The 19431-nt window shown below is 42.0% G+C and overlaps 1 protein-coding gene across 2 annotated transcripts in view; it reads left to right on the plus strand.

Moving 5' to 3' along the window:
- MEGF11 (multiple EGF like domains 11) overlaps positions 1-19431 on the plus strand; it is a 212456-nt gene that overhangs the window by 74874 nt on the left and 118151 nt on the right. The window lies entirely within an intron of this gene.

Consider the following 19431-nt stretch of genomic DNA (forward strand, 5'->3'; position numbering starts at 1 on the left):
CAAATTCGACTCGTCTGTCTGTCTGGACAGCTCACGTTATTTGTGTTTCAGAACAGAAGTATTTGCATCCTCCTCTCCTCTCTCGCTGTGCCCTGTCTACTACCGCTTTTGTGTATTGTGAAGGACACCCCCGTCATTCTGGTTGTCACCAAAGCACACAACATGGTTTTCTTTGCATTGGTCTCCTACGCGTTCACATCCAGGCTACGTCAAAAGTTTTTAAGATTCTTTCTGCACAAAATCTCCCAGATGTGTAGTCCTTTCCCTCTAATGCTGAATTATGTGATTTAATGAACTGCAGGCTCAGAATTTAGCAGAGTGTGGCTTTTATTGTGCTTGTCTCCGATAAGTAGACTTCTCTACCAGTGAACGTTTAATATTTTCACCTAATATGTTTGTTAAAAAAAGAATTGTGTTAGAAATTTGATTGTGAAAAACAAGCAGTGAGATGATAAACGCCATGAAAAACAACTCCCGTCACTGCAACGCTTGATGTTTTCTAGTCATGATTTTGTATCAGTTTCCAATCACCACTACAAAGACAGAACACCAATGTTGATGTAAGTAAAAGACATAAGCAAATTGAGAATTGAATACATATTTCAGAGCTTAGAATAAGCAATCCTAAGAGCCTTTTTAGACCATTAAGGAACCCTATTTGTATGTTCTGCAAAAGGACATACTGGCAATGGCTGAACAAGGACTAGCAAGTTGTTGTTTCGCACGGGGCAGAGTTGGTGGAGAGAGTAATTTATTCTGGGACAAGTAATCCTTACCAGCCCTGCCTCTGGTTTAGATTATTTCTCTTGCTGTATATTGGCCAGTTCAGTCACTGGATGAAGCCTCACCTCTTGATTAAAAACCAAGAGTAGACCCATAACTGCTGCACTCCCATGCCCTCAGGCAAGTTGTAGAAGTAATGATCCAAAAGGGTTTAGGAGTTTTATTGTGGCAGGGAGGCAGCAGGGGTCAAATCTGCACCAAAAGACCTATAACTAAGTCTGTAATTCTTATATGGGCAAAGCTGCGGGGATTTCTGCTTGATTAAGGATTGCATGATTGAGGCCAGTGACATTAACAGGCACAACATCCACTCCGCATCTCAAAATGGTGAGCTAACATGCAAGAAAAAGCCATGTAATAGCAAAATCCCAACATTTCCTTGCTGGTAAAAGTGGCTATATGCTTCCCATACACATGCCAAGTCTGTAAATGGAATTTATTTCTCTTTTTTTCTGCTATCAAAAGCAATTTTAGGGACTTTCCTGTTGTATTTAATGCATATCTTTTGCCTGTATGGGCTCTGAACTTCCCCGGTATTGTTTTGAGGCTACATGATCAATAAATGTCAGCTTCTGAAGTGCTTTGCCAGTTTAGGTATCAGAAATGAAAACATAAGCTTCAGCTCTCTTTTACTGGTCATGACAAATCGGTTCTTTTCGGTCTGCGTTGCATTTCTATCACTTCATCTGTCTGAAGGGAAGTGGATTTCTCCCTGTTACCCGCCGTTCGGCCAACCTGCATTCCAAAATCCTTTCAAAGGTTTGTTTTAACAGCAATTTGTCTCGTGGCCATATGCACGGGAAAATGGGAACCGATGGGATTCGGAATGTGCAAGGGCTGGGGAAGCGAGGGTGGGACCTGCGTTAGTTTGCTTTGACTGCACTTTTCCTTGGGCAGAGGATGCAGTGTCTTTCCCAGTGTCCAGCCTTCGAGCTGGCAGTTTGCAAAACAGCGTCCAGGAGGTCACTTGTATTTTGAACCCTTTTGGGTTTTGGAATTAAGAATAGTAAAACAAAGACTGTACGTGCACAGTGAACGTGCGCTAGTAATTATCATTTGTACATGAATATTTACGGTCAGGCAATTAGGTGAGGAATTATATGGTTAAATGGCCACCTGGGCACTTTATGGCCAAATAGAAAGTAATCATTCATACGTACAAGTGCATATATGATTACTTAAAAAGAAAAAAACAAAGAATTGTTGGATCCCCAGAGCAAGAATGTACTCGCTTCCCCAGAAAACAAGAGGGACAACTTGTGACGAAGGAAGGATTTTTATCCTTGCTGCAATAAACCTTAGCAAGATTGTTTTCCCATTACTGTTTTGAGCACCAGCACAAGTTCAGGAATGGATTGATCTTAAACTACACTTGTAGTTCCCTAAAATACATCCGCAGTTTACTCTATTTTACAGCCACATAAGTGCAGAATGCACTGCGACTTGGTTTAGCTTTTTCCCCCCCAAAAAATCTGTAAAATAAACACTTTCATTGTTCTTAAGGGTTTGTGACACATATGAAATGTAGCACTTGCATTTTTTCAGCGTCAGTTAATGAATAGAGTGTGCTTTGCTGTCTACTGAGATCTGGCTCTGAGATTTCCGATTCATTTGTGCTTAATTTCTGTGTTCTGGAAGTTTTAAAACTGTCAGCAAAGATGTTTTAGCAGTCTTCACATGATGACAGTAATCCGAACTCCAGTTTCATTAAAGAGTGGAAAGGGATGCCAGTTACATTGCTTTTCCTCAGATCCCATGGGAGGAAATATGGGTGAGCAAAAGCTGCTGCTGAAAGAAAAAAAAGTGTGGAAAAAAGTGTGGAAAAAAATCAAAAAGAGTGTTAGTCATCTATGCAGAACATATACAACACCTAATTAAATCAGGTTTCATAGAAATTAAAATAGATGGCATTAATTAATGAATGCATTTTGTGATGAACACCCGGCTCCCATTGTGCAAGCAGCCTTCACAAGGAGTATTGTAGAGAAGACAATTTGTGGGGCAAAAGCTGTCATCAACGCTATGTTTGTGCCACGTATAAGGGCAAGGGAGCGGAGATAGATCTCTGCTCTGGCATCCGGACGCATCCCAGCTCTTCTGCTTCCCTGCTGGGTGACCTTGGGCGAGTCACGTCTCCTTTCCTTGTCTCCGTCTTCCTATTTGCAGAGTGTGGATTATTTTGCTAATCTCTGAAAGAATTGTGTAGTCTCCTCAGGAGCGGCACCATTTAGGGACAAAGCATTATGGTAACAACAGTGCGTGATTTGCGTGCCACTTCATTCCCCGCTATGGGGCTTCAACTAAATTTATGTGATATACTGGTTTGTGCTGGATCTCTGCACAGGAGTGAATCTTATCCAAGATCAATACAGTCATTCCCCAGTCCTGTGGTTTTTATGAGTTCTACAACATAAAGAAATCAGGTCCTTCCACAACAAAAGCACTATGCCTCTGCCATAATTGTTAAGCTGGGGAATTGGATAAATACTAAATTCTGGTTTTCCAGTGTTTTCCGCTGCTTCTATAACTGTTGATGAAGTTACAGTCTTGCTAATAACAGTATGACATCCTGTCTGTGTAAAAGGTACGTGTGAATTGTAAGCAAACACAAGTTTGAGTGGAAAACGTGCAGGCCTTCACCTGTTGTTATCCTGCTGACTTCGATGAGGTTATACACTGTTTTCGAAAATGCACGGGAAGTGGCATTTTTCATTATAATCCTGATTTTCCATAAGATATATCAATAGCACTCATTTACAAATTTTGTCATGGTGTTCGTCCTATGGGGGAATTGAATTTTTTTGGGGGAAAGTCACTTTTGGCAGAAAAAATATTGACTTGTTAAAAAAAAAGAAATTGACTTTTTTCAGTCGGAAATCATGATTTTTTCAATGAAAAGAAATATTTTCAATGGAAGAGAAAAGAGGAAAATCGTTTTTGTAGTGCAGGTTTGTGGAAATTTCCAGCTGTTTGGGAGAGCCTGCAAACACCCCCCCCAGGTACCCGCCTGCTCCGGAGCCCCTGCCTGAACCTTCTCGTGTGTGAAACAGCTTCTTCACGCCTGACCCGGAGCCACCTCGGGCCCCTGCAAGGCCCCAGGTGTGCTCAGCATGGACGTGTAAGGAAGCTGTTGGAAGAGTTCGTTTACAGATGCTCCTTTTCCCTTCTTTCACCCTCCATGTCCCCTTCTTCCCTCTCTTTTGTCTCGTCTCCTCCCTTTTTCTCCCCATTCCGTATCAGGAAGGGCCGCCTCTGAAGGGCCGGGGGAGCCCAGCACCGCACTGGCAGAGACTGGTGGGAACAGCAGCTACAACAGTGAGTGGTTTCCAACAAATCCGATGGTGAACGTAGGGTGCCTTGGGTGGTGGGATCTGGGGGGGCTGGTTCCAAGCTTTCCCTCTGCATGGTTTCTCTCTTGAATGGACATAATCCTGTGGACCCCAAACCTGAGGGACGCTGAGCCAGAAACTCAGGGGAATTGAGGAGTTTGAGAGTGCTTCAGGCTTCCCGGGATTTTGTCATGTGCTATTTTTAACGGGGTTAACTTTTAAAACCCATCTCGAAGCTGTGTTTTAGGCAACTGGATGGATGGAATTTATAGTGCAATTTATGTCTTTTAATGCTGCCCCGTGTGCTGCAGTCCTGTCCAACACTCAGGCTGTGCGATCCGCCTCCAGAGCACCCCACTGGTGACACGAGATGTGTTGCCTTCTGCTTTTCCCTAACACGGTGTTGCTGAGGTATAAGAGATGTCCTGGCCTCTTCTCATCACTAACACCCTTGTGGAACCGTTGCCTAAACCAGCACTTGGTCAGTATGTCCTGGTCAACCTTCAGCTTGGGCGACCACTCAGGGCCCAGACTCGGAAGTTGTCACTCAGTTTTTCTCACTCCTTATTTAGGCAAAAGCCAAGTTCCACCATTTAGATTTCCTTGGGAATAGCTTTCAGCTTCAGTTATAAAAGGCACTTACCTTTCCAAAGGTTTGGCCTGCTGTCTTGATCTACAGCTAGACAGCCATGACTTGTTTGTAAAGAATCTCTGTATTGTTTATGTTTTAGATTAAATAATACTTTGTTTTAATACCTAAATATTAATTAAATAATACTTTGGCTTTCTATTTTGCCCCTTGTAATAAGTAACACATTGTATAAGTGAAAAATGTTGTGGCACGTTATTTTCAGCAACCATTGACTTTGGTTTGTGCTGAGGTGGATTAGAAGTGGCTTTGAATCACCCTGTGGTCGGTTGAGCTACTGACCCGACCTTCCCGTCCCATTTGGGTGACTGGCAGGAAGGAGCAGTGGCACCTCTGTGCTGATGGGTTGGTGACGGGTTTCGTTAACACTCTGAGGACCAAACCGGCTGGCATCAGCTGCCTGGGGTAGAACTGCACTCACTTATAGCCAGAGCGAATTGGGTCTCTCTTCCTTACACAAAACATTTAATGAGAGCACTAGAATTTCTTCTCAGTGCAGTCTGTGCAGATAGTACCTATAATGCATCGGTATTTTCTCCTTTAATATATTTTGGCATACATGTGGGTATATTTACAAAGCACATGTAGTTAAATGTCATTGAAAAATATAATTAAAAATCAATTAAGAGACCATTTTAAAAATAAGAGGTTGTAAAAATGGAATTTACAATAATAACAAGACTAAGCATTTGGCATTTACATGTCTGTACCAAATAGTGATTCCCTTGTTAGCTGTGCTTGAGTGACAAGGTACTCTCTTATCTCCAGGATATAAATTCCAATATTCTTGTTATTGCTGGGACAAATAAATGCCTGCATAAAGACTTCTTGCACTGCCAACTAACACCAACTGATTAAATTCAGACAATTGGGTTTTTGTTCTTATCTGGGCCCAATGCCAAAAATATCCCATCATATGAAGGGCCAGGTTTTGTATTCAGCTTAATTCTCAGTTAACGCACAGCAAACACTGGTCTACCGATACTAGTCTAAGTGCAGAGAGGCATTTTAAAATGTTTTAATTTCCTATACAAAACCTAAACATGCTCAGAAGCAAGCATGGAAGGGGCATTTGGCCTATAGCATGATATGATGGGGAATACAATTGCTGTGACTGGACCTCTCCGAGGTCTAAGGACGTAGATGCATGAGGTGTGGTTGGACCCTATGAGATACAAAGTCCCCATGACACATTTTGGCTTACACAGAAATATAGCCAGAGATGACTGGGAGTGTCTCCATGAAGGATGTATATACATACACATGTAGCTTATGCCTGAGTGTTCTGAATCTATAGCCATGCTTACATGAACAAGATTTTAAATGGTAGGAGATCAAGGACTGTCTTGCTGTGGGATCAAGCATGCAAGATTTATATCCAAACATTCAGTCTTTTTACTTCTTAATATCCATATTCTGCTTCCCCTTCCTCTTCCATCTTCATCACAAACAGCTGGCAAGTGTTTCTGGGGGTTTTCCTGAAGTTCTTGTGAAAGAAGTGAAGATTAAATGTATAAAAAGCATTTTGGAAATCATAAACCCATAGAAAATACTTGGGTCAATCATAATGTCCGTCAATGATGATTCCGTGGCTGAAGAGAATGGAGCGGGATTACTCTTTGAAAGCTCCCAGCCTCTGCCTGCGTTCCTGCCAGTTCTTTTCCTGGGCAATAGTGAGGCGAGGTGGTTGGCTCTTCCCACGCAGGTCAACTCACCGCCTGCTTTGGGATCAGTTTGGGAGGAGAGGGAGGTCCTGCTGGCAAGTGGTGTGCAGGAGGTGGAAGGTTGGTGGTGTTTGCTACAATGGACCATTTCTCTCAGATTATACATTATAGCGAATGTGTGAAACGTCACACCTCCTCCTGTTTGAGTCCTCACTGACTGGGCTTTTCCCTTGTGCCTGGCTTTGGTTTCCACAATGTAGATATCTGTCATTCCTCAAGACATGCGCAGATGAAAAAGAATCAAAGCCCTCTTGAAAATCTGACATTCCAGCCCTTTAGAATTTAGGCAATAAGAAAAGTCTGTTTCCCCTATTTATGAGTAATCAGAGGTTTTGCACGTGCTACCCCGTGGTCTCTTCGGGTTAAGATCCGGGGAGCAGCCCCTTTCTTTTAACATTTCTTGCTGCTTTGTCTCTTAAGATCATCATTAAAATCTTACTATAATACTCAATCTGCTTTTTTCCTATTTTTTAAATCTATGGATACGGTTGCAATACCATTCTTACACGTTTTATGCGTATGGGTAACATCAAGTATTTTGTTCCTTTCTGAAGATTTCTCCTCTCTTTTTTTTTTGATCCCACATTCAGGCAATTTCCAATAAGTTACTGCTTGTGACATTCTTGTGCCACTCCAAGCAGGAAGGATGCTGTTGTGCTGTTGTAGTCCTCACTGTACATCTTCTCTCTGAACCGTGTGGTATGTGCTCAGACTTGGATGGAAGATGGTTTTTTTTCTGTTTGCATATGAACATCTGCTTCAAAATCCCAAGCCAAGAAAGACAAGAAGCAAATGAAACTATTTGTTCTTCTTTCTCTCTCTTTAATATCAAAGTCATTTCTTACATGCTATTTAAGCTTCCACTTTTGATCAGGAGATATTAAAAATGGATCTAAACAACTTACATCTTAGTCATATTCCTTTGTGAAAACAGGGTGAGAGTGAGCTGGAGGAAAAAGCGGTTTTCTCCCCGAGTTCTCTGCCCTGCCCCTGGCACAGAGAGGTCCCCCTCGCCCTCCCGAGGAGCCCTTCTGCGGAGCAAGAGTCCTGTGGGACGTTGTGCAGCTGGAAATCAGTCTTTGCCTGCATTGAAGCAGCGTGTGAACAATTCCCGATTGCTCTTTGATTTCTGCTCGAGACCTGGGAAAGGGAGAGTTTTGAGGATGACTCAGATATTCCTTCTTCCCCCTGGGCTTTCTTGATATGCCAACCCAGCAACTAACTCCCTGTTCTGGATGCCTCTACTGCAAGTTCTCAGTCTGTTTCCTCCAGAGTGTCCTCTAATTTTAGAAAATGTCTTTAATAAAAAGCAAACAAAAACCTGCATGTTTTCACAGTGTTGAGCAGATTTTGAACAAGACGTTGATAACTCCAGGAGGAAAAACAATAAATTATGGTACTAATTGGATTCAATCAATGAAAAATTAAAAGACAGGAATTAAAATGAAGTCTAGTTTTTCAGAAGAAATTGGTCCTTCTACGCAAACCTGATCTCATTCCTTGGTGAGATCACAGCTTTAGTTGCTAGTTTAATTAGATTAGCTGTGCAAATATAATGAATATTTGTAAAATGTTGGATTCAGTTCTGAAGGATATTCTGATTAAAAATTTAGCACTATACAATTATCAATAATATGCATTAAAAAATTGAATACAAGCTAAATGACAGATCTGAAAAAGCAGCTGTCAGTGTGGAATAGTCATAAAATATATGTTTGGTGGGCTTCTGCTATTAGACTCACTCCTGTCAATATTTACATTAATGATCTAGAAGTAAATATAAAATCACTGCAGATAAAATTTGTGAATGACAGAAAACCTGGCAGAGTGGAGAGTACTGTTGAGGACACGGCATTCATACAGAGTGATCTAAACCATCCGAAAAATTATTTTAACATTTCTAGAGGGAGGATGAAATTTCTCTCAGTATTATCTGCAAGAAGTTGTGCTTCTTTGTGTGGGCTCTGAGAACTGGAAGATCTAGGTATAAGGCAAGAGCTGACAGTTAGGAGGTGCCAAACAAAGGGATCCAAGGCATCGGTAGGTATGTCATTGGGCCAGGTGATTTGCTGACCCTCGGGTTAACTGGCACAGCCTCGCTCATATCTCTAACAGCTCAAATCTGGAATTCTCTCAAACAAACTGGCTGCCTCCAACCTGCCCACTGGGATTAGTCCCTGGGCCCTGCTAACCCCTGCACGGCACCTGGACGAGGTTAGAAGAAATAGTATTTCACGCTGGCCTAACAGTGTGGTACCGGTGGAGGATTCTGGGCAATCACGTGCCAATCCTGGCCCCGTACCCTGCTTGGTTTTACCGATATCGTTCTAACTAATGAGGCAGAGTGGTCGGTGTGAGGGATGATGAGAGCAGCATTCAGCACACCTGCTGCCTCCCTGCTGCCAAGTTTCTCATCTGCTGCAGCAGAGGAGAGTTTCTAAGGAAAGAAGCGATGAAGAGCAAATGTGATGCCTTTTCTGCTGATGAGGGATCTCTCAGAGGCGAGAGGGTGGCACGAGAGGGGTCACAAATGCTTCAAGACCCCACAAGTGCAGGAGGGAGTCCGGCGTGATTTCCAGAAAAAAATCAGCACCTCATTTCCATGCATCTGAATTCAGTTCAGTGTTTTGGTTTTAGCAGGGAGCCAGCTTATGTCAGTGGAAAGATTTTAATTTATTTAGTGAGGTTTACATTGGGCTTTGCAGCCCTGCGTATCTGCACGCCACAAACCATTCTCATTCCTTGCAGCTTAAGGACACTAAGGAATGGAGACAGTCATCCTTAAGGGAGACACACAACTCTGAGGACTCTTTTATACGTCTCCTCCTTGTGCCAGCTCAAGCTTCGTGGATAAGTTAAGAGCTGCCCTTCCTCCTGCTCTCAGGTTGACCATCTATCACCAAGACTAAAAACTCTTGGAACAGAAATACTACAATGCTTTGGGGAAGATCTTGCCAAAGGGGACCCCTTTAAAGGGGAGTGAGGTTTAGCGGGCAGCTGTATAAATGGCTTTGGTTTATGGACTTTATACGCTGTAAAAAGCCAACTCTCTACCCACAGTCTTAATTAGAGTGCGCTGTACTATTAAGGGGGATGTGGGAGCTTTGTCCATGCCAGACTGAAATCACCCGGTGTAAATCTTATCTAGGACACAGTTTTGTCTCTGGATGTCCTATTCCAAAAGCATCTGTTTGCAGTAAAGTGACAAAAAGAGACATTTCAAGCCTCACAGCTCATGTCTTTTCAGAATAGTGCAGATCTGTGAGTCTCTGAGCTCCCACAGGAGTTAAATAATGATTTTTATAATAATTTGTAAAGCCATTCCCTTGGCTGTGCAACAGTTGGTCAGGAACGAGCCTCACGTCTCTTACAGCACAAACTTCCTCGGTGAAGAATGAGGGAAGTTCACGTATCTTCTCCTGACTTATACACCGATTTCTGACTCCAGAGTCACACCACTGTGACTTGCAAGCCAGAGGATCATGACAGCAGTCCAGGCCTCCTCTTTCTTAGGACTTTGTGGGTACCTGTTGAATTCACTATGAATTTTCCACTCTGTTTAGGGTTCGGATCTGTGTGCCAAGATCGGTAGTTCTTTGTCTCTCCTTCTACTGAGGAAGCCTAAACCAAAATGCCCCTCTATACTAAGGACTTAAATAGTGAAACACGGTAAAGAAGCCTTTATCAGTGAGCTGTCTGACTCCATCTCCTCTTTATACATGCTCTGCAGGGCAATAGTTATCATAACCTCTATCAGTCCAGAAACCAACCCACCAGACAGCTTAATCCTTACCTCCCTCACACCCCACCACTGCCTTTGTGCTTTGGGTTGCAGTGGGTCCAGTCAGGGTCTGTCCTTCCTCTAAGGACATGTTGGCAGACATGAAGTTGTCATCTAGAAAAACAGTAGTTACAGGGGGAATCGGCATCTTTGAGCCTCACAAATTCATCCAAATCTTTCCAGGCTTGTTAAGCTCCCTCCACTTCCAGTTTTCATGAGCTGCTGTATAGCACCTCGCTAACACTCTACAAACATCCCAGGAACATGGGGAGAAGAACCTCCTTCAGAGCAGGAAAACCCCCCGAAGCTCGGTAGACAGGAGGACCTGCTCCGCTTGTGAGCTACAGCAAGGCTGCAGAGGCTGCAGTGCCACTTTGGCTTGGAATATTGTGAGATTTATTTTGAGATCTCATCAGCAATTCACTGTGGGCTGCTCTCTGCTGAGCAAAATTCATCCATCAATCTCCTTCTGTGGCCACATTCCAGCCTACACCGAGGTGACAGTTCAGTTGTACTAATGATCAGCCTCACATGCGCATTCCCCCCTTGCTCTGATTCTTCTTCTCTTATGATGATTTAATTGATTGAGCACACTGGCTTCTAGTCAAAAAGCTCTTCTCAGCTTAACTCTCACTTTAAAAAAATCACTGCTCAACATCGCTATAATTAGACTTAGTTGCTAAACCCTGTATCCAGGTGATTACTGGTATATAAGAGGGACATATCTGGAACGGATCAAATCAGGGATTTAAGAAAAATGCCCTTGATCCATGTTTTGCAATTTGTTAATGTTTTCTACTTTGGTGGATAAATAAAGCTGGGTGAGGAAGGCCCATGTAGAATTAGGGGGTTTATTCATATCCCTGTTATTGTTTGGGGAAGCTCAATATGTTTCATTAATACCTCATTTACAATGGAAAGGGACTCAAAAGCCAAGCAGTTCAATTATATTGTGCAGCCTGCAATGTGATACAAAACTGTGCAGTGCTGGGAGTTCCTGCTGTGATTTAAGACCAACTACTCCTGTTCCCTAGTCAACAGCACCCTTCTCTCCTTTATTCCACAGAGCAGTTGTCTCATAATACAAACCGAAACCAAATGACATGGTCTGAGGGTTTCATTCAATGTCTCATACTTGATTCAGGTTCGCAGAGCGGCTCAATAAACAAAAGAAATCTTTGGTATCCCTGATAGACAGGGGCTGACCCGTCCTATGTACTGCGTTGACCCTACCTCTGTGAAGGTGTGTATTAAGTGTATACGTTGAAAAATTCTCGCTGGATAGATTGAACTGCAGCTGGTAAAATGGGGGAGAATAAACTAAGTTTCCTTTTCTGTTTTTGCATTTCCTTGGTTCAATGGTATCAGTCAGGGTGTGGTAATTTGCATCCGGGACGGCGGAGAATTATGAACTAGCCCCTGCGAAACCTGACGGTTTCGTTATCCCCTGCTTCCCGAAGAGAGAGTGAGAACTTGTGATTGATTTCAGTGAAAGTGAGATCGTGCTTTATATGCAGAGTGGGCCACCGCTTGGCCTGACGCACTGTGATCCGGTTGCTAGAAACGATGATACATATGAATTGAATTTTTTTTTTTTTTCATTTTTCTTCATAGGAGACACCAAAGTGAAAATTTGATTTTGCTGGATTTATGGCTTGATCAATCACCCAATTAAGAATAACGATTCCACTCTCTGACCTTGTAGGGCATCAGCTAGGAAATTTGATATGATGGTCCAAACATTTTTACAATGCAACTCTTAGCTGGCGTACGGCAGTCTATTGACTGAAACACTGTCAATGCACAAATGAGATTATAACCGCAGAAGGTCTTGATTGTTTTGGTCTTTTATTCAATACACTCCTCTCTTCCAAGCAACTTCTTGGCATCTTTTTCAAGGTAGCCTAGACATTTCTTTTTTGACAAATGATGCATTAGTTGATGGTATAGACAGACTCTTTTCTGCAGTTTTTTCTGTCTTCAGAAGACTTATCTATAATAGGACTATTGCATTTAGTGGCTCTGCGCTGTTCGAGCCTTGTATTCCGTAATAGCCTCTGTGAGCCTTATTGGCTGTTCAGTTTTCCGGGAAGTCTGACACAGCGGTGATGGAGACAACCGGAGCGTTCTCCCATTCTGGTGGGGCGGTGTTCCATAGCTGGAGAAGAAGAGAAGGATGGCTTTAGTGCCCAACTTTCATTTCATGTAAATGAGCCGAATTGCTTTAGTTCCCCCATAGGTATAACAATTGTTAAGAATTTATATTGCTATTCATTCTGTATAATAACGAACAGAAACTGGTTTTGCGCTCTTAACCGTTGCTGTTAGGTAGAAAAAAAGAAGCAGCAACAGTGACTACTATGAGAACATGTATATCTACGCCATCATACTTATTGCCACTTCTTATACTTGGGGAGACAATGAGTTTCTGCTGTGTCATCCTGGTGCTTTCCACTGCGAAAAATAACTAGTTAATGCAGTTTTTACTTTCTTTTGTATGTTTCCAAAATAGATCTATTTATCACTTAAATAAATCCACCCAGCATTCCTCATGTATTCTGATTTTTCAGTTAAATATTGTTTGTATTTAAATATAAATATTGCCCAAAATGTAACATTAATATTTTGCCTACCGAAGTGCAGTTCTGTATCTTATTAAAATTTAAACAGCCATTATGTACATGAAAGATTTTTTTTGTTGTAGTTTGCAAGGTGGTATAACAATAATTACCAGAGTGCATCAATCATTTTTCATTACCTCATTTATATCACAGGGATAAGTAGCTCCAATTAAAATCCCATTTTACATAAATAGATATGGTTTGTATCAAACCACAGTCTGTTTCCACTTCTGAAATGCTGGCCATAGGAAATCTTTCTCGTTATTCAAAGTGTATGATGTGTGCTGCTTATCTTTTTGTGCTTAAAAAGACATAACTCTGCAGGCAGGCATGCCTTTCTGCAGGTTTGGCAGGGAACAAATAACTGTTACTGTAATTATCTATCAATTTTACTGTTCCAAATATTTTAGCCAGAAAGCTAACCAGTATAATCACATGTTTATTACTGGCACATTATAGATTGAGTAAGCAGAAACAGAAAATGTTTACTATGAATTAACAGCTATAGGAAAAATTGTATTTTTTTTCTCTTACTAGTGATTTCATCTCCAGCACAGCAGCTTTTCTGCTAAATCTGCTTGCATTGTGAACTATTGTGAGAAACCAAATAAGGGGAAACTTGGTAAATTATCTTCTGCTAGACTATGATTAGCTCTGCAATGAAAGGAGCAGATTAAAAATCATATTTTCCCACCTCTCTGAAAAGGCTGGTCCCAGTCCCAGGCTATTCCTCCCTACGCTTCAGGCAGGAGAACGCTCTGACCGGCGGGACGTGCCTCTGCCTTCCCATCGCCTTCAGGCTGTAGCATCCACATTGTTTTTTCTTTTCCGTCCTGTGACGGTGTTTGGCCCAGCCTTCGGATCTCCTTGCATGTTTGCATACAAACCTGGAAACAGCTCGGTTCCAGAGGTTTAGTTCAGACCCATCTCGGTTACAGTCTGTGTTCTGGGCTGCTGGTGAGAAGTTTTCTGCTGAATTACGATGCTTTTGATTTCTTTACTACAGATAGGTTGTTAAGTGAGGCAATCATAGGTGAGAACTACTAGTTGCTCCACGCCATAAACTCATTCCATTGCATTTTATGTGCGGTACCTTTGTGCTCTGCCGTTTTCCAGGGAAGCGGAGGTCCCCGGGAAGGAGCGGAGGGCACACCAGAGAGCAGATCTGCTGCAAAGCCTTTCTACGCTTCCAAAGTTGCAACATTCAGATTGTAAACCGTTATTTTTTGCCTCAGTTGTGCAGAATTCGGAGCTTGGTGAGCAGAGAATTGCAGGAATTCTCAATGTCTCTGGCAAAAGGGCTAAACAGTAGCTTGGGTCACACTATGCCTTGGGTCACACTTCACCTTTCCTGTAAATTCCCTTTCTCACCCCCAGTGCACTCTTTCTGGAGCCAGCAATGGGAGGCTGATGGGGACAGTCACACAGTGACATTAGAGTGAGCGTTGGCTATACGTGAGCAGGTAGCAATGGCCTGTCCCCCCTCCTGCCCCTATGAGCACCTTCACACCTGAACTGTTGAAAAAAAATAGGGAAAAATGCTGGACTTGGGCTCAAAAAATGTACGGAAGTGCTTACCACAGATATTGCAGCATGTGCTTAAAGTGAAATAGATGTTTTGGGGCTGTCCAAAACGAGGAAAAATTAGGAACTTAAAGCAAACTATTTGGCTCAGTTTTACAAAGGCTTTTCTAACCGCTTTTCTCACCACTTGCTTTTTTCCTCGAATCAGCGTCTGCCAGCTTTATTTTCCGGCTGCTCTTGCTAGGACTAAACCCCCTTATTTGTGTCATAACTTAATCACCAGATTCCGTCGCTGAAGTGCTGAAATAGTAGGTAATGTGCCTGTGGTTTTATTTGTAAGGTCAGGAGCCCCAATTCCGAGCTTCGGGATCATCGGCGCAGTGAGCTGACAACAGAGTCACTCCGGCTTCTGTTTTCTTACGGCCGCACAACAGAAAATCAATGGTGTCAGGAACATTGGGATAATTCTACTGTTACAGTCGATACATGCTGATTAAACTAGTTGTGTCTGTTGGGTAAATTTGCTGCATCATAATTAGAATTATTAATTAAAAATAGGAAATCAATTGACACAAATTAAGTAAAAAAGAAATTTGCTTTATTTCTTTTGACACTCTCTCTGGAGGCCTCAATAACTGTGACAACAGGGACGTGACCGAGTGGCATTCGTCAGTTTTTTAATGCTGTCCTCAGTTTTAAAAATTGACTTACAAAACCCTGCTAATGCAGCTCGCAGGAAATCGGACATTAGATATCGTATGTGGAAGAAGCAGTTATTTGTTTTATCGCGGTTCGTCGTTACCCCCTGCCCACCCAGGAGTAAAACGCCGGAGTCCTGCGCGTGTCGCCGGGGAGAGGAAGGGGCTGGGGAACGAAAGCCTTGGGGAGCAAGATGTAGCCCATCCCCTTATCGCATTGTTTTCTGTTTTCAGTTAACAGGGATAAACAAATTGATCATTTCTGTGGTGGTTGTAATGGGCTACTCACTGCTGGCTACTTCCTATAATATGTTGGTGACCTTCATTATTTTCAGGGACATGTTATGTGGGACACTAAAGCAGGGAGTCCTTGGTAACGCTTTTTGCAAGGACAGCAGGAATGTGCGTCTTCTTTCCTTTCAGCTGTTTATTTTTCTCCCTATTATTCCTGGATTTTATGCGGGGTTTATTTTTTTTCTTTTAACCTATTTCCTTCTCTGTTTTTTTGCTTACATTCCTTTTCTCCTTCTTTCCTTCTAGTCTTAGTGATTTTCTTTTCTCCATCTAATACTTCCCATCGCGTTTTCTCCCTCCTGTTCCGCTTACACACCTTCAGTAGAGAAGGGCAGCATCAAAGTGCAGGAAGGCTTTGGGTCTACATAAACCTGTGATTGGCTCAACCTACCAAATCTTAGAGCCAAATATTGTCTCTGAGCTTTCACACCCATGAAAGATCTGATGGCCAAAAGGATAACTTGTAACTGGTGGCGCTGTGTAATATAATGTACTTTTACTAATCATTAGTGATAAACTAGTTTCCCAATTATATGAAACCCAAGATGACTTGATTGCTAATAAGATTTGGTCATTTATAAAATAAAATCAAGTATATGGAAAACCTTACAGGCAGACACGTATGTAATAGAGTGATCTAAGGTAATTAAATAGTAAATGGTCCTCAGCCAGTCTGTGCATACAAACTAAACCTTGTCTCTGCTTATTTTTGGGGTATCTCGGGCATTTATTTTTGTTTTTTGTAGAAGCCAACTTACGAATGGCAGACTTTTACGAGCAGTTATACAAGATGAATGGCTTTGGGCTTTTCTCAAAAATTTGTACACACCAGTGACATTTCAGAACGGAGCGAGCACGTATTCTCCTGAGAAAAGTTTGCTGTTTTTTTCTGCCATCAGCCTCTCCGGTAGCTCCTAACCCCACCGCATACTTTCCAAAGCACAATGGCTTTTCATTAGCCCACTGTGAATTGTAATGGGCATTATTTGTGTAAGCTCTGGCACCTTTATTATTATATTTTAAATCTCCTTATTTTTCTCAGGAATACCTTGCCCTGTGTTGGAGTGCAGTAAGTAGTTGATAACCCAGGAAATCCATCTCAGTAAAAATAATTCCTCCAATCTTCACAAAATTCAAGATCAAAACCTAATAAAAATCTTAACTGCTCTACTATGTCTGACTTAAAATATTTCAGGGGTAAAGAAGCCCTCAGCTATTTGATTATGATTGCTATAAATTTGGCTAAGGTCCTTTGTAAAGCAGGAAGTGTTTTCTTCTTTAATGGGGTTGTGAAATGCTGATAGGAAAACAGTACTAAGCATTCCTCGGTTTTGAAGTTAAAATTAACCAGTCTGTAGATGTAACTGCTCTAGTATTTAGATCATTGCTAATTATCAAAGTATCGTTGCCAGATATTCTAGTGAAAAACATTAGTATGGTCAAATTCATGTAGTTTTTCTAGACCTAAAACTGGTTTTTAAGGTGTTTTACAACAACAGTATTTCATTGAAGTGTATTTCCGAGAGCAGTCCAAAGTAACAGCAAATAAAAATGTCTCCGGTTTAAATGCTGAGGCAGGTTGAGCCGTTTGCACAAGAATCAGGAGAAGCAGAGTTGTTAAAAGCCCTGATTCCAAAGACTTGGGGTTGTATCTCAGGCGGGCTGAGAAAGCTGCCATTTTTGACCTCACAGACAATTGAGAACATACGGATATACCGCGGAGGATCTTCCAGATATATTTGAGCACAACTGTTGAGTCCTTTAGAATTAAGCTGTAAAACCTTGGCATCGATAAAGAATTTTACAGGGCTGGTGTAAATAGTGTAAAATAAGGTGGATGTACTCCAGCAGTCGGAACCTGCGAGGAGGGATGCCGGCGGCTCTGCTCGGGGTGAGCTGCGCTCTGAATGGGACGTAATAAAGATCTCCCACAAGGAAAGTGTTACGCTAATTGAGACTTGAGAAAACAGGGACTTGGATCGACAGTTTTAAATCTTTTTCACTAAGATTCAACCTGGCAGTATTTTGTGGATGGCAGCTAGGCGGTCTGTTGCCAGAACAAATCTGAAGATAAATTGGGTTATAAGGCTACGTTTGGAAAACAAGCGGTGTCTTTGCTTTCATTTCAGGGGGCTGTGGATCAGGATTTTAATTAGCGTTATCTGCTTTATCTTTGTTGTAATATTTGCTGTGTGTATAGAAGGGCTGTCAGCACGGTAGCCCGACTCCACAACTGGGTCCTGTTGCCATAAGTGAGATGTAAACAGTCATCATAGGGGTTCGCCTGTAATTGGAGGGCAGACGGAAATCAATTGTGAGGTTATCTTTCTAGGTGTAGCTATGAGGAGCTACAATTACGATTTATTCAGAGGCTTAGAAGACGGAATTAGTTAGCTTATGCATAAAATGTGCTTGTTGTTGCTTGGCAGTCAAGTGGTGTTTTGATTTTTAATGAAATTCAGCATATTTGCATTACGAGGTTATAATTGTTTTAAGAGTCCATAGGTCTAGGAATTAGCCTGAAGTCTCTTGACTGGAGCAGGCAAAAGTAACACCTTGAAATCTGTGTTTATGCTGTGGTCTCTGGAACATGCTTAGAAACTTGAAAAAAAATAGTGTTTTCACCCATCAATGGTTGACTGTAGAGACCTGTATTTAAAAAAATGTACAGAAACTGATACCAGACTTTTAAAAATTGAATCCTTTTCCAGACTGCTATTGAAAAGTTGGCTTTAGCTCTTTTCCCCACGTCCTTTCGCAATTCCTAGGAGGAAGAGCAGAGAGCAGGACGTTGGTTTCAGCAACACCCATGAACGTTGGTGGCCAGAGCCGCCCTTGCAGTGAGTTAAGGGGTTTTGTTATGCAGTTGTGAAAAAAGTGTTCCTGGGTTGCCTTCACCTCTGTTTGAGGTCACCACCTCTGGTGGTGCTGTATCACCACCTGCCAAAGAGTCTTTCCACGACCGATAGACCTGTTGGGTTAAAGAATGGGAAAGCTGCGAGATAAAGTCTGGAAGAAGCTGATTGAATTGCCATGTTTACTGCAGTTCCTCAACAACTTCCTTGCTTTGCTAGCAAATTTAAAAGGTTAAAAATGCAGATTTTTAAAATTATGTGCACCTGTGTTCTCAAGTCTCAGTGGGAAGTCACCTTCTTAATCTTTTAAGTGCACAGACCCAATAATTTCCACTACCTTAATACTGATCCCCCGGGTTGATTTTCTGTGTGCCTTTCAAGAGCGGAGGATAATTCTTGGGCTCATAATGTTGCTTTCAAGTCTTCCTTCCCTCAGATCTGCCTAGGAATGAGTGAAATGAGTCAACAGTAGAGGTTTTTTTAGGCTTTCTTCAAGATTTGCACCAGTTCCCTGACAGAAAATGTTAAAATTCTTTTAGTTTGACAGAAATTAAGGATGTGCCAAATAGAGGAGTCTGCATATATGCGAGTTACAGAACAATAAAGCATTTAAACTTTGCTAGCTATGAGGTCTCTGGAAGGACAAGTCCTTCTGGTACAATATGAACCTAATTCTTTTTACATTTAGCAGTTTTAATTAAAAAAATATTTGAAGAAGCTCCAACAGTCTCTGTATGTGTAGTTTTACTGCCTTTTGGATCCCTTGCCTTGCAAAAATTCCAATTCTACGACCCTGGCAATCAACACAGGAACAAAACATACCGCGTCCCAGTGTGGTCTGTGGAAAATCTTCCAGCAAATATTGTGTAACTTATTGTGTTAGAGCCCAAGTGAGTGCAGAGATGGGCACAGGTCTGTAAAAAACAATGTCAGTGATAATGGTGATGAAAGAAAATACAGAGAAACAAGCTGTGGCCGGAGAATCCTGCATTCCCTTAAAGAGAACGGTGGAACTGGGACCTGTAAAACCAGGAGAGAGAGTCGTATAAAGTGGAGCCTTTTTATTGAATTGCTATATATCATTTGTGATAATGAAAGGCTTTGAGATTTTCTTCAGTTTCTCTTCCGTGGTGTTCTGGTGAAGCCGGTGGGATCACGGGGCTGGGAAAGCCT

Source organism: Numenius arquata, chromosome 11 (assembly GCF_964106895.1).
Source record: "Numenius arquata chromosome 11, bNumArq3.hap1.1, whole genome shotgun sequence".
Classification (NCBI taxonomy): Eukaryota; Metazoa; Chordata; class Aves; order Charadriiformes; family Scolopacidae; genus Numenius; species Numenius arquata.